A 13,951-nucleotide genomic window follows, 5' to 3' on the forward strand; every position below is an offset into this window, starting at 1 on the left:
GTCATTGGGATTCCACTTCCCCGTCATCTGGCATATCTATTAATTGTGTGATCAACTATTTATCAAAAAAGAAATTGATCATTTATGGACATTTTTATGGCCACTCTTAGATGTAAATCAATCGCTTTTCCTCATTTAGCAGCATTTTCCGATCATAAATTCCATTGGATGAGGAAGATGGAAACAGAAATCTGATGGAGAACTTCCACCTATTGATGGGATTCTACTTCTCCATGAGCAGCATATCGATCAATTGTTTTATCTAGTATTGATCGGAAAAAAAATTGAACTTTGTATGTCCACTTTGCGGCCATAATATCAACAGGATTAGGAGGATGGAAATAGAGATCTGATGGAGAACTTCCAACTGTCAATGGGATTCCACTTCCCCATCATCTGGCATATCTATTAATTTTGTGATCAACTATTGATCAGAAAAGGAATCGATCATTTATGGACATTTCTATGGCCACTCTTAGATGTAAATCGATCACTTTTCCTCATTTAGCAGCATTTTCCGATCATAAATTCCATTGGATTAGGAAGATGGAAACAGAGATCTGAATGAGAACTTCCACCTATCGATGGGATTCTACTTCTTCATGAGAAGCATATTGATCAATTGTTCTATCTAGTATTGATCGGAAAAAATAATGGAACTTTGTATGTCCACTTTGCGGCCATAATATCAATCGGATTAGGAGGATGGAAATAGAGATCTGATGGAGAACTTCCAACTGTCAATGGGATTCCACTTCCCCCGTCATCTGGCATATCTATTAATTGTGTGATCAACTATTGATCAGAAAAGGAATTGATCATTTATGGACATTTCTATGGCCATTTTTAGATGAAAATCGATTGTTTTGCCTCATTTAGCAGCATTTTCCGATCATATATTCCATCGGATTAGGAAGATGGAAACGGAGATCTGATGGAGAACTTCAAACTGTCAATGGGATTCCACTTCCCCGTCATCTGGCATATCTATTAATTGTGTGATCAACTATTGATCAGAAAAGGAATTGATCATATATGGACATTTCTATGGCCACTCTTAGATGTAAGTCGATCGCTTTTCCCCATTTAGCAGCATTTTCCGATCATAAATTCCATCGGATTAGGAAGATGGAAACAGAGATCTAATGGAGAACTTCCAACTATCGATGGGATTCCACTTCTCCATGAGCAGCATATCGATCAATTGTTTTATCTAGTATTGATCGGAATTTCTTTTTTAACTTTGTATGTCCACTTTGCGGCCATAATATCAATAGGATTAGGAGGATGGAAACAGAGATCTGATGGAGAACTTCCAACTGTCACTTCTCCATGAGCAGCATATCGATCAATTGTTTTATCTAGTATTGATCAGAAAAAAAAAAAACGAACTTTGTATGTCCACTATGTTTTGAGGCCATAATATCGATGGGATTAGGAGAGATTTTATGGAGAACTTCCAACTGTCACTTCTCCATAAGCAGAATATCAATCAATTGTTTTATCTAGTATTGATCGGAAAAAAAAATTGAACTTTGTATGTCCGCTTTGCGGCCATAATATCAATCGGATTAGGAAGATGGAAATAGAGATCTGATGGAGAATTTCCAACTATTGATGGGATTCCACTTCTCCATGAGCAGCATATCGATCAATTGTTTTATCTAGTATTGATCGGAATTTTTTTTTTAACTTTGTATGTCCACTTTGCGGCCATAATATCAATAGGATTAGGAGGATGGAAATAGAGATCTGATGGAGAACTTCCAACTGTCACTTCTCCATGAGCAGCATATCGATCAATTGTTTTATCTAGTATTGATCAGAAAAAAAAACAACTTTGTATGTCCACTTTGCGACCATAATATCAATAGGATTAGGAAGATGGAAATAGAGATCTGATGGAGAACTTCCAACTGTCACTTCTCCATGAGCAGCATATCGATCAATTGTTTTATCTAGTATTGATCGGAAAAAACAAAAACAAACTTTGTATGTCCACTATGTTTTGAGGCCACAATATCGATGGAATTAGGAGAGATTTTATGGAGAACTTCCAACTGTCACTTCTCCATGAGCAGAATATCGATCAATTGTTTTATCTAGTATTGATCGGGAAAAAAAATTGAACTTTGTATGTCCACTTTGCGGCCATAAAATCAATCGGATTAGGAGGATGGAAAAATAGAGATCTGATGGAGAATTTCCAACTATTGATGGGATTCCACTTCTCCATGAGCAGCATATCGATCAATTGTTTTATCTAGTATTGATCGGAATTTTTTTTTAACTTTGTATGTCCACTTTGCGGCCATAATATCAATAGGATTAGGAGGATGGAAATAGAGATCTGATGGAGAACTTCCAACTGTCACTTCTCCATGAGCAGCATATCGATCAATTGTTTTATCTAGTATTGATCGGGAAAAAAAATTGAACTTTGTATGTCCACTTTGCGGCCATAATATCAATAGGATTAGGAGGATGGAAATAGAGATCTGATGGAGAACTTCCAACTGTCACTTCTCCATGAGCAGCATATCGATCAATTGTTTTATCTAGTATTGATCAGAAAAAAAAACAACTTTGTATGTCCACTTTGCGACCATAATATCAATAGGATTAGGAAGATGGAAATAGAGATCTGATGGAGAACTTCCAACTGTTACTTCTCCATGAGCAGCATATCGATCAATTGTTTTATCTAGTATTGATCGGAAAAAACAAAAACAAACTTTGTATGTCCACTATGTTTTGAGGCCACAATATCGATGGAATTAGGAGAGATTTTATGGAGAACTTCCAACTGTCACTTCTCCATGAGCAGCATATCGATCAATTATTTTATCTAGTATTGATCGGAAAAAAAATTGAACTTTGTATGTCCGCTTTGTGGCCTTAATATCAATCGGATTAGGAGGATGGAAATAGAGATCTGATGGAGAACCTTCAACTATCGATGGGATTCTACTTCTCCATGAGCAGCATATCGATCAATTATTTTATCTATATTGATCGGAAAAAAAATTGAACTTTGTATGTCCACTTTGCGGCCATAATAATATCAATAGGATTAGGAGGATGGAAATAGAAATCTGACGGAGAACTTCCAACTGTCACTTCTCCATGAGCAGCATGTTAATCAATTGTTTTATCTAGTATTGATCGGAAAAAAAAAATTTGAACTTTGTATGTCCACTATGTTTTGAGGCCATAATATGGATGGGATTAGGAGAGATTTAATGGAGAACTTCCAACTGTCACTTCTCCATGAGCAGCACATTGATGATATATATTACAGAGTATCGATAAGGAATAGATGGTGGAGAGTGTGCACCAATCAGAGCCCGGCTTGGCCCCTCCCCCCGGCCTCCATGGCCGCGCAGTGTCAGGTAGCGGCAGTGTGGAGTCCATTAACCCGGCCCTGCCGCTTCATTAGCATCTGCTACTGCGGGGAGGGGGGAGGAGAGACACCCGGGAGGGGGAGGAGACAGACACACAGCCAGGCGGGAGAGGGGGACACACAGCCAGCTCTCATTAGACAGGCGGAGCGGACATTTTGTGATCCATTACAGTCTATGAGGATCGGGGAGAAGAGGAGGCGGGGGAGGAGGAGGGGAGCCGAGCGACACATTGTATCCAGAGAGGAGGAAACCTTCCATCCGGCCCGGGAGAGGAGAAGAGATACATTGTATACAGAGCGCGCCGCCCCTCCGACACCACCGCGCGCCCGCCAGCCGGGACACCATCCCTACCTTCCACCCACACCGGGACACCATCCCTACCTTCTAACGGCACCGGGAAACGCTTGCAACGCTTTATTTTGGCCTGGGATTGCAATGTTCTATCAGGACTGGGGAAGGATCGCAAGATTGTTTTAGGGACTGGGAGAGATCGGCAACCTTCTACCGGGATTAGCGAGAAATCGCAGCCTTCTACCGGGACAGGGAAGCAATCGCAGCCTATTACCGGGAGTAGCAAGCAATCGCAGCCTATTACCGGGAGTAGCAAGCAATCGCAGGGAGTAGGAAGTCACCGCAGCCTTCTACCGGGACTAGCAAGCAATCGCAGCCTTCTACCGGCACTAGCAAGCAATCGCTGCCTATTACCGGCGCTAGCAAGCAATCGCAGCCTTCTACCGGGACTAGCAAGCAATCGCAGGCATTAGGAAGCCATCGCAGCCTATTACTGGGACTAGCAAGCAATCGCAGCCTATTACCGGGACTTGCAAGCAATCGCAGCCTTCTACCGGGACTTGCAAGCAATCGCAGGCATTAGGAAGCCATCGCAGCCTATTACCGGGACTAGCAAGCAATCACAGCCTATTACCGGGACTAGAAAGCAATCGCAGCCTTCTACCGGGACTTGCAAGAAATCGCAGCCTTCTACCGGGACTTGCAAGCAATCGCAGGAGCTGGGAAGCCATCGCACACTATTACCGGGATTTGGAAGCCATCGCACACTATTACCGGGACTTGGAAGCCATTGCACCCTACTACCGGGACTAAGCTGCGATCAGCCCTTTGCACCGATCCCTATACACAGCAGCACCGTCGGTCAGAACCAGATCGGGCTTTTTCTAACGATCTGGGTAAACTGCATCCCTCAGCAAATCCTGATCGCCTGGGATAATAGCAGCTTCACCCCCCCCCCTTTCCCCGACCACCACTCTGCTGCCTGCCACCCCCACCCCTCTCCCTTCCTCCCTTCCCCGGGCTGGATATTTTTTTTCCTCCCCTGGACTCGTGGAGCCGCCATTTTCCCCCGTCGGATCCTATGTGACACATGATGATGATGATGGCAGTGCCGCAGAGCCCGGGATGTGATCGCTCTCCTTGCCTGGAGGACGGGTAGGTGTTGGGGATTTGGGGGGGGGGGGTTGCAGCACCTGATATGAGGTCATTGTTGGCATGGATGAGGAGCCAAGCTGTCAATCAATGGTTGACGTGTAATGACAGCTTGGCTGCAGGGTATTAGTAGGCTGCCCCCTGCTGGGAGAGCTGTTAATAAGAGCTGGGCTGTCAGCTGGTCTGTTGGAATTGGATGGATCGCCTCTGATTTGTGTGTGGGGACTAATCAAGGTCATCCAGGGTTGACTTTTTATTTCCACCCCCCCTCTCAGTCTTCAGATCCTGCAACCTCAGAGCTGACCTTTTTGTCTGGCTGGTGGAAGTTGGGGGTGTTTGGATCATTGAGGTCTCAGATCAAGGCTAGCTGTGTCAAAAGCTCCTCCAGTACTGTAAACCATGCTGGAGGATGGGGTTGCTCCATATTCCCCCCCCCTTGGGTAGTACACATAACGTACCTGGTGGGCTTATTCTATCTTCTCCCTTGGAGAACCAATACAACGTACCTGGTGGGCTTATTCTATCTTCTCCCTTGGAGAACCAATATAACGTACCTGGTGGGCTTATTCTATCTTCTCCCTTGGAGAACCAATATAACGTACCTGGTGGGCTTATTCTATCTTCTCCCTTGGAGAACCAATACAACATACCTGGTGGGCTTATTCTATCTTCCCCCTTGGATAGCACACATAACATACCTGGTGGGCTTATTCTATCTCCCCCCCCCCCCCCCTTGGAGAACCAATGCAACGTACCTGGTGGGCTTATTCTATTCTCCCCCCTTGGAGAACCAATATAACGTACCTGGTGGGCTTATTCTATCCTCCCCCTTGGAGAACCAATACAACATATCTGGTGGGCTTATTCTATCTCCCCCCCCCCCCCCTTGGAGAACCAATATAACGTACCCGGTGGGCTTATTCTATCTTCCCCCTTGGAGAACCAATATAACGTACCCGGTGGGCTTATTCTATCTCCCCCCCCCCCCCCCTTAGAGAACCAATATTGCGTACCCGGTGGGCTTATTCTATCTTCCCCCTTGGAGAACCAATACAACATACCTGGTGGGCTTATTCTATCTTCCCCCTTGGATAGCACACATAACATACCTGGTGGGCATATGATATCTTCCCCCTTGGAAAGCACACATATAATGTACCTGATGGGCTTATTTTAACTTCTCTAATGGATAGCTCATATAACATACCTGATTCGCTTATTTTTTACTCCCCCCTTGGATAGTACATATAACGTACCTGGTGGGCTTATTATATCTTTCTCCTTGAATAGTACATAGAATAAGCCCACCAGGTACGTTATATTTCCGCCCTTGGATAGCATATACAACATACATGATGGGCTTATTCTAAATTTCCCCTTGGATAGTACACATAACGTACCTCTATCTTCTCCCCCCTCCCCCCTCTTGGAGAGCACACATAACGTACTTGATGGGTTGTAGACTGGGGGTTGGGGGTCTTCTCCGCACATGGAGTCTAGACTGACACAGAGCCCTGATTGCTGCAGTTCCATTAAGCATGGCACATCTTGTGACTCCGGTTTGGCATCGCCTGTTATGTATACCCTCGGCCAGGGATTGGTGCAGCAGCAATCCCAGCGTGTAGTCAGGGCAGGTTGGAAGTGGTATATAATCTCATTAAAGCGGATTAATTCACCAGCAGTCACATCTACAGGTCTGGCTCGAGGGTTCATTACGTGGTGATGCTTACTGGTCTAATTTGTAGAATATTGGCAAGACTTCTCCATTCCCACTAGTAGGGTTGCATCTGCAAGTGTATTTTGTTATTTTTTTCTTCGTCAGGATGTTTGGTTGGGGTTGTAGACTTGGCAGGTTGCGAAGATTTGGCCATATGCTTATCATGTGCTCTTTCTAGGTTCCAGGTTTAGCCTAGTCTTTCTAGGCTTGCATTTTACTGAACAGCGTCCTGTAGAACATTGGGGTTCCTCTATAGCAGGGGTCTTCAAACTTTGGCCCTCCAGTTGTTAAGGAACTACAATTCCCATCATGTCTTGTCCATGTCTGTGAATGTCAAGAGTTTTACAATGCCTCATGGGATGTGTAGTTCTCCAACAGCTGGGGGGCCGTAGTTTGAGGATCCCTGCTCTATAGGGACTCCTAAAGCTGTGGATGGTTGACCTCTCATTTGATGGTGCCTACATAGTTCTGGGTTGCTTCTGCAAGTGTAGTAGGTCATCTTTTCTTGGCCATGATGTTTGGTTAGTGTTGTAGACCTGCAAGGTTGCAAAGATTTGTCCATAAACTTATAGCATGCTCCTTCTTGTAAGTTCCAGGGTTAGCCTAGTCTTCACAGACCTGTCTTTCTTAAACGGGGCTCTGTAGAACATTGGGGTTGCTTTTTATAGGGGTTCCTAGAGCCGTGGGTGACGGACCTCCCATTTGACGGTGCCTACATAGTTTCAGGGCCAACGTCACTTGGAAGAGCCAGCTGCAGAATGTCAAAGATATTTTCAAGTCTTGGTAAGGTTGGGATTCTGACCACCGCTTTAAGGGGGGTATTTTTGTTTTCCACTGGTCACCAATGCAAGGGACATTGCTCTTACTGGCCCCCAATGAATTCGTTTTAAAAGACAGAAATTATTTTAAGGGTTCTTCTGGAGTAAAAAGGTTGAGAGAGCTCTGTTCAGGTTTTGATAGACCAGGATAACAAGCGTGACCCCATGCGGTGACTGCATTTGCACATGTAAGTGGTCTCTGTACACCCCCTCCTCCACTTACTTCTTACAAACTGTCATACAGTCTGGAAGTCAAGGTTAGCCATTGAACACTTGTGTCCAACTAATTGTATATGCATGTGATAAACAGAACCAAAAACTTGGCAGATCTCAGTTCAGAAACTACAGATCTCCGTATGGCTTAGTTACTTCTAGTTTAAGAATATCAAAACCCACAAAACAAAAAAAAGTGTATACACTGCAACTTACCAGTTCTTGGATGTGGTGGCTGCATTGGTTTTCATTTTTCCAACTAAGTACATGTTCCACAAGTTAAGAAAGTACCTGTTGATCCTGTCAGGAATCCAATGCCCTTGTAATTTCCACTTAATGTTTTTGTTCTAAGTTCTTTTCTGTGAAGTGCAGAACACCACTTTGTGTTATGGAGATATGTAGATGGTGAGTGTCTGTGGTCACCTTTAGAGGGGAAGTGTGTTATTGGTGGGATCACCTGGTAAAAATAAAAGGGGGGGGGGGGAGTGGTGGTCATCAGGAAGAATGCTCCTTACATTGGTGGTCATCGGGAAGAATGCTCCTTACATTGGTGGTCATCGGGAAGAATGCTCCTTACAATGGCGGCCATTGGGAAGAATGCTCCTTACATTGGTGGCCATTGGGAAGAATGCTCCTTACATTGGTGGCCATTGGGAAGAATGCTCCTTACATTGGTGGCCATTGGGGAGAATGCTCCTTACATTGGCGGCCATTGGGAAGAATGCTCCTTACATTGGCGGCCATTGGGAAGAATGCTCCTTACATTGGCGGCCATTGGGAAGAATGCTCCTTACATTGGCGGCCATTGGGAAGAATGCTCCTTACATTGGCGGCCATTGGGAAGAATGCTCCTTACATTGGCGGCCATTGGGAAGAATGCTCCTTACATTGGCGGCCATTCGGAAGAATGCTCCTTACATTGGCGGCCATTGGGGAGAATGCTGCTCCTCACGCTGGCGGCCATTGGGGAGAATGCTGCTCCTCACGCTGGCGGCCATTGGGGAGAATGCTTACAATGGCGGCCATTGGGAAGAATGCTCCTTACATTGGCGGCCATTGGGAAGAATGCTCCTTACATTGGCGGCCATTGGGGAGAATGCTGCTCCTCACGCTGGCGGCCATAGGGGAGAATGCTGCTCCTCACGCTGGCGGCCATAGGGGAGAATGCTGCTCCTCACGCTGGCGGCCATAGGGGAGAATGCTGCTCCTCACGCTGGCGGCCATAGGGGAGAATGCTGCTCCTCACGCTGGCGGCCATAGGGGAGAATGCTGCTCCTCACGCTGGCGGCCATAGGGGAGAATGCTGCTCCTCACGCTGGCGGCCATAGGGGAGAATGCTGCTCCTCACGCTGGCGGCCATAGGGGAGAATGCTGCTCCTCACGCTGGCGGCCATAGGGGAGAATGCTGCTCCTCACGCTGGCGGCCATAGGGGAGAATGCTGCTCCTCACGCTGGCGGCCATAGGGGAGAATGCTGCTCCTCACGCTGGCGGCCATAGGGGAGAATGCTGCTCCTCACGCTGGCGGCCATTGTGGAGAATGCTGCTCCTCACGCTGGCGGCCATTGTGGAGAATGCTGCTCCTCACGTTGTCGGCCATCGGGGAGAATGCTGCTCCTCACACTGGGGGCCATCGGGGAGAGTGCTGCTCCTCACACTGGGGGCCATCGGGAAGAGTGCTGCTCCTCACACTGGGGGCCATCGGGGAGAGTGCTGCTCCTCACACTGGGGGCCATCGGGCAGAGTGCTGCTCCTCACACTGGCGGCCATCGGGCAGAGTGCTGCTCCTCACACTGGCGGCCATCGGGCAGAGTGCTGCTCCTCACTCTGGCGGCCATTGGGGAAGAATGCCGCTCCTCACTCTGGCGGCCATTGGGGAAGAATGCCGCTCCTCACTCTGGCGGCCATTGGGGAGAATGCTGTTGTTTACACTAGCCGCCTGCCTTTCTCCCTCTGCACCGACGATCGCCGAGTGACCGGCGTACATCGGGTCCGCTGGTCACACGCGCGGGGGGGTCCGTGACCGCGCGGGAGCGCCCCTTTGGCGGCGCGCGCCCGCTTCCCAGAGCCTCACAGGCTAGTGACGTAACAATACGTCACTTTGCCTGTGAGGGGCTGACCGCCGCAGTACATGTACTTGCGGCGGTCGGCAAGTGGTTAAAGTTGCCTGGTATATACAGTATACTGTACTAGCTGCCTTTCATATTCTCTCCCTCTCTATCTGGATATCCATTTATCTTTCATCGATTTTTAGACTTGTTCCTCAAGAGTTTCTCTTGCATCTCCAGCTGATATTGATCTCTAATCTGTGATTCAGATCAAGTCATCCCTATACTTGCTGATTATTCTATGCTCTGTTAACCAAGGGGTGCCAGCTGTGCCCATGTAGCCCTTGTCCAGGCCATGTATGTCACGTCAGCGCTTTTTTTAACAAGGGTCGCCTATATCTAAGTGAATAACAGACAGCAGCTGTGACAAGTATTTCCTATTGGTTTCCGCTTGCAGTAAAGTCTGCAGATAATCTCACTGTTGATTTGACATTCTCAGGAGGGAGATAGAGCTTATTATTTGTATCCAGCAGAGAAGGCTCAAGCAACATTCACAGAGCTAGAGAGAAGGGTCCGTATGATTCCCCCATTGCCCCCCCCTTCTTGCTCTATTACCCTTGCAGCGACAGGACTTCCTGTTGAGGCAAAATGAAACCCCAAAACCGTGTGCAAGGATCATGTACTCCTGTTCTAACCGGTCTAGAAAAACAACTCACAGGATGCCACTTGTTTCTGTTCTCCCGGGCTGTCCCTCCTGCTGGCTTTGTTTTTTTTTTGGTTGCATATGTGATCTGACTGGCTCGGAGACCCCTAAGCTACACAGTGACATTTACTTAAGAAGGCAGCCCCCCCCCCCCAATCACTCACACTTCTATAAATAGATCCCCTCACCCTCCTTGCTAGCCAGTGTGGGACCGTCCTGTATGCATGCTCCTTGCTGGGGTGGCTCGTCTTTGATTGCTGAATAGGAAATTGATCCTCGTTTGCTCTTTGACCTGGTTGGTGTCTGTGACATTTGTCTGCCAGAGTGCACAAGACAAGGACTCACGCTGGGCCGTTGGGTGCCCAGAGTAACGCTGCTTGGCTTTTAATGTTTGTAAAGTGGTGGTTGGTGATTGTTGTTTTGGCTTGTGGATAAGCCTCGGGTTATGTAACCTCATACCGGTAAACGTTATGTTCGAGGCGAGAACTCATTTGGTTTAAAAGCTGGCTACAGATTTTACAAGCCTAAAGGGGTTGTAAAGTCAGAAGGTTTTTTATCTTCATGCCTTCTGTGTGCAGCAGCCCCTCTAATACTTACCTGAGCTCCCTCTCTATCAAGCGATGTCCATGAGTGCCTCAGTCGTCAGGGACTATCTCTCCTGATTGGCTTAGACACAGTAGTGGCGCCATTTGCTCCTGCTGCTGTCAATCAAATTCAGCCAATCAGGAGCGAGAGAGGGGGTATGGCCGAACGGAAGCTCCGTGTCTGAATTGATACAAGGAGATGCAGTTCAGCTCGGTGCCCCCATAGCAAAGAAGAGGCGGAAACAGAGGTGTGACCTCAGAGGGTTGCTTTAAAAAGAAGGGATGCTCAAATCTGAAAATTTAAAATATGAAAAAAAACTTTATTGAAAAAAGTAGACCACAATATCATCTAGTACATAGTCCACCATACTTGGTGGGTAATGATACCACTGAGGAACCGAACCGAACATATAAATACATTTTTTTTTTTCAGATTTGAGCATCACTTCTTTTTAAAGCAACCCTCTGAGGTCACACCTCTGTTTCCTCCTCTTCTTTGTTTTTGCTCTATTGCATTATAACCCCCGATGTAACCAGGCCCCTCGTGGGTTACACCACTACGGCCCTCTTTACTCCACACTCTCCCTTCTCTTCATGCCCCCATAGCAAGCTGCTTGCTGTGGGGGCATTCAAAAGGAGGGAGGGGTCAGGAGCTCCAGCCAGGGACCCGAGAAGTGGAGGATCTGGGCTGCCCTGTGCAAAACCACTGCACAGAGCAGGTAAGTATAACCTGTTTGGTATTTTAATAAAAAAACAAGAAACCACAAGACTTTCCAATCACTTTAAACAGCCATTGGCAAGTATATGTATAGCAGTGGTTGTCAACTTAAAAGGTGTAGGGGGGCCTCAACTGTGGTCCCTGAAAGCTCCAAAGGGCCATGCATAATTTTCAGTATATGCCAGAGGACTTCAGATATAGTAGAGACCGTCAGACTTCAGACATACTGGAGGAGACGGTCGGAGACTCCCGACTTACTGGGGGAGACGGTCGGAGACTGCCGACTTACTGGGGGAGACGGTCGGAGACTGCCGACTTACTGGGGGAGACGGTCGGAGACTGCCGACTTACTGGGGGAGACGGTCGGAGACTGCCGACTTACTGGGGGAGACGGTCGGAGACTGCCGACTTACTGGGGGAGACGGTCGGAGACTGCCGACTTACTGGGGGAGACGGTCGGAGACTGCCGACTTACTGGGGGAGACGGTCGGAGACTGCCGACTTACTGGGGGAGACGGTCGGAGACTGCCGACTTACTGGGGGAGACGGTCGGAGACTGCCGACTTACTGGAGGAGACGGTCGGAGACTGCCGACTTACTGGAGGAGACGGTCGGAGACTGCCGACTTACTGGGGGAGACTGCCGACTTACTGGGGGAGACTGCCGACTTACTGGGGGAGACGGTCGGAGACTGCCGACTTACTGGGGGAGACGGTCGGAGACTGCCGACTTACTGGGGGAGACGGTCGGAGACTGCCGACTTACTGGGGGAGACAGTCGGAGACTGCCGACTTACAACAGGGTAGTTGGAAACTGAAGGCACAATGAAGGAGATGGCACAAATGTGTGCTAATGGTCGCTAGGTGGTGGCTTGAGCCACCTGCATCCTAGCAATAAAAGACACTAGCAAGCTTGAGCCGCCTGCATCCCTGCAATGAAGGGCGTATGTCGGCCTTGAATGAGTCATTCATCAGCAATTTGCGTTAGCGTGGAAGGCCAGTCATTATGCCCAAATGAGACTGACACATACCCTTCGTTGCTAGGATGCAGACGGCTCAAGCTACCTAGAATCCTTCATTGCTAGGGTGCAGGAGACTCAAGCCATCTAGCATCCTAGCAACCAATGGTGCACATTTGTGCTGTACGTATTCAGGGCTGTCATGTAATCATCAATGGTGTGCAACCAGCGGTGGCACCCACTGATTACACACTGTTATATACATATCAGTCCTGAGCAGTGGCAAGAGCCAAAAGTACCGCCTGCCTTCTAGCTACACAGGAAACTCAGTGGCTTGAGCCACCTACTTCCCAGCATCATTTGTTGCTAGGTGAGGCAGGTGGATCCACTAGAGTGCACTTACTGTGTACACTATATTAATGTTTAAATGCATATAGCATAAAAAAAGGGGGAAAAAAATGAATTGCGGGATTTGGACATCTTTTTTTTTTTTTTCATATCTGAACGCTGCTCTAGAATACGGCTGCTTTTGGCATGGACCCATTGACTATAATAAAGCCATGTTCACGTTCAAAATGGCGTACAGATCTAAATGTGGCCATGCTACATGAGACCTCTAGAGATCACAGTCCCTTACGGTTGTACCGATTAACCTTTTTTTTTTTTCTTTTATCTATCTACGAGTATCGATACTTTCGGTCAACTACTCGCCTATACTGAGTACCGATACTTTGTGGTGTGATTTGCATCCATACAAAGTGAGTGGGCTAAAATCGCACTGGAAAGAATCGCATGCAATTACCCCCAGCGCTCCTGTCCAAAGGCTCTGTCTTATCAGGAGATGGATTGGGGACAGTGGAAGAAGGGGAGGATCAGAGAATACAGGATTAAATCGCCTTTTTACACAATGTGCAGGATTAAGGTTCCACAGTGAGTATAACAAACATGCTTTACTGCATATACACACTAATTTTACTGTTGTGGGTTTAGTGGGTTTAGTGGCACTTTAAGAGCAACAGGAGGACCACATAGTGTAGTATTTTTACCAAACAAATTGGGTGAGCAGAAAAAAATACACTTACACAATGCTAGTTGTTAGACCGCGTGTGTTCAAAAAAACAGGCGGCAAGTCTGAGCGTCAACCCGGCTTGCAGAATGATGTAGTGTGAGGCCCTCCCAATGCAGTTCTCTGTAACAATAGCTGTCTGGGGAACGGAGGTGTATATACTGTACATCCTGTATAATAATAATTTCTGCGCCCAGGAGTTGCATATGTTGTGCAGAGCTTCTTTTACAAATCAATGACAGGCTGCGGCTGTAACCGCACATCTCAGCATTTATATACAT

At 47.2% G+C, this 13,951-nt stretch overlaps 1 protein-coding gene across 1 annotated transcript in view; it reads left to right on the forward strand.

Moving 5' to 3' along the window:
- The first annotated feature begins 3,604 nt into the window (after positions 1 to 3,604).
- SETBP1 (SET binding protein 1) overlaps positions 3,605 to 13,951 on the forward strand; it is a 307,969-nt gene continuing 297,622 nt past the window's right edge. Inside the window, exon 1 of the mRNA XM_082258943.1 lies at positions 3,605 to 4,850. The gene's annotated coding sequence lies outside the window, so the exon portion shown is untranslated. The remainder of the gene's footprint in view (positions 4,851 to 13,951) is intronic.

The sequence above is a fragment of the Pelophylax lessonae genome (genome assembly GCF_965119305.1).
Source record: "Pelophylax lessonae genome assembly, chromosome: 1".
Classification (NCBI taxonomy): Eukaryota; Metazoa; Chordata; class Amphibia; order Anura; family Ranidae; genus Pelophylax; species Pelophylax lessonae.